This window comes from Penaeus vannamei, chromosome 40 (assembly GCF_042767895.1).
Source record: "Penaeus vannamei isolate JL-2024 chromosome 40, ASM4276789v1, whole genome shotgun sequence".
NCBI classification, from domain to species: domain Eukaryota; kingdom Metazoa; phylum Arthropoda; class Malacostraca; order Decapoda; family Penaeidae; genus Penaeus; species Penaeus vannamei.
Genome location: NC_091588.1, coordinates 17,866,336 through 17,868,835, shown reverse-complemented (window position 1 = coordinate 17,868,835; position 2,500 = coordinate 17,866,336). Strand labels below are relative to the sequence as shown.

The 2,500-nt window shown below is 33.7% G+C and overlaps 1 protein-coding gene across 1 annotated transcript in view; it reads left to right on the top strand.

Annotated features, from left to right (window-relative positions):
• Positions 1 to 2,157: 2,157 nt before the first annotated feature.
• Positions 2,158 to 2,500, top strand: part of trbl (tribbles pseudokinase 2) — a 90,354-nt gene continuing 90,011 nt past the window's right edge. The window contains exon 1 of the mRNA XM_027370796.2: positions 2,158 to 2,386. The gene's annotated coding sequence lies outside the window, so the exon portion shown is untranslated. The remainder of the gene's footprint in view (positions 2,387 to 2,500) is intronic.

Genomic DNA, 2,500 nt, shown 5'->3' with positions numbered 1-2,500 from the left:
CTGCGACATTTCGAAATATAATCACACCTAAATACCATCGTATCCTGTATCTGTTGCCGAAACTCGCTACGAATTTACAGCAAGTGCTAGAGGAATGAATGAGAGTGGCCAAAGGTCCCTGTTAATGCCAATTTAAATGGAAAGAGGATATGGAAGTGGAAATATCTCGACAGGAAGATTATTGAACCGGCCTGAGCGAGCTGGCAGCCAGATGTACGATAAAGCACCGTAACATTTAGAAGTGCCTCTGCGATACCTCAAGAGTCTAAAGCAATTTCCTTCAAACACTAAAAATTTCGTCATTCTCTATTCTCAAGATCATTTCACAAGGAGAGATACTTCACCTGAATTTTACCTCGACATGACTTACTCAAAGGGGAAGGACAGAGGATAACAATACATGTATGTTTCAAAACAAAATTGGTTCTGCGGGGTGACTTCTAAATATTCATCTCCCTTTTTCTGATTTATACATTTTACTTGTAAAACATACGCATCGTGCAATTGTGAAACGTGAATGTATGTATGTATGTATGCATATATGTATGTATATTTGTATATATGTATATATATCTGTATGTGTGTGTGTGTGTGTGTTGTGTTGTGTAATATAATATAATATGTTATATACAACATATATATGCATATATATGAAATATATACATAAATGTGTGTATTTTTGTAACTATCTATCCACACACACACATACATACATACATACATACATACATACATACATACATACATACATACACACACACACACACACACACACACACACACACACACACACACACACACACACACACACACACACACACACACACACACACACACACACACACACACACACACACACACACACACACACACACACACACACATATATATATATATATATATATATATATATATATATATATATGTATATATATATATGTGTGTGTATATATATATATATATATATATATATATATATATAGAGAGAGAGAGAGAGAGAGAGAGAGAGAGAGGGAGAGAGGGGTATGCATATATATTTGATGTATATCATATTGTATATATATATATATATATATATATATATATATATATATATATATATATATATATATACATCTTAAATTTGTAACTAATCTCTCTTTCTCTCTTAATATTTGATATAATTTTATATATATATGTATATATATATATATATATATATATGTGTGTGTGTGTGTGTGTGTGTGTGTGTGTGTGTGTGTGTGTGTGTGTGTGTGTGTGTGTGTGTGTGTGTGTGTCTGTGTTTTGTGTTGTGTGCATGAACGGGTATATATATATATATATATATATATATATATATATATATATATATATATATGTGTGTGTGTGTGTGTGTGTGTGTGTGTGTGTGTGTGTGTGTGTGTGTGTGTGTGTGTGTGTGTGTGTGTGTGTGTGTGTGTGTGTGTGTGTGTGTGTGTGTGTGTGTCTGTGTTTTGTGTTGTGTGCATGAACGGGTATATATATATATATATATATATATATATATATATATATATATATATATATATATATATATATATATATATATGTGTGTGTGTGTGTGTGTGTGTGTGTGTGTGTGTGTGTGTGTGTGTGTGTGTGTGTGTGTGTGAGTGAGTGAGTGTGTATACAGATAAATAGATAAACAAATATATTGGTGCGTGTGCATGATGTAAACACACCCATTATATTCATGTTCCTATTTTGAATCTATTGATTATCTCAGCGATGACAACCATCCGTCAATACCAACATCATCTGTTCCATCACTTGTTACCTTTGCTATTTTTTTTTATTTGTGTAAGAAATCGAGTCAGGTAAAGAAAGCAAAACTCGCTAACTATTATCCCCGACAGTATTTACGATGAGGGAGAGAGGACAATCAAGTACGACAATTTTACGAGTTGGCAACGATGGCCCGATAGTGTTATTGCGCAGAGGAAAGTAGTTCTCTTTTTTTCTTTTTCTATTGTTAGTTGAGAAGCACTATATAGTTTATCCCGTGATAAAAATAACTTTAATTATCGTTAAAGACAAAGGTACTTATAAACAAAAATAATGCCAGCTAAAAAGGATGGAATATTTACGATGTAAACATACCGTGTATCGGAGCTCCTTTATAATGGCGGTTCACTCTGGCTGTCGCTTCAGTGTGTTCAGAGCGATGGCCGTGAGCATATGCACGTCCGTCTCGAGAGAGCGTTAGTCGTCTATGGATTGTGACTTAGTCTTTTGATCAAGACTCAATAGCTGATAATCTTCGTGATTTGTGATTCTATTCTTCAAGATCTGTTTATATAAGGAGTGTAGTGTCACTGCGACCGCGAGAAAATTGAACATTTTCTCGGATTGGGAATACTTGAAATTAGTAAGTTTTTTCTTTTCAATTTGTCCGTGTTTTGTTTTAAGGTGCGTTGATTTATTGAACTATACACATGATATAAATGAGAGTGATTTCGTGTCGTTACTCACTCTTCAAAGG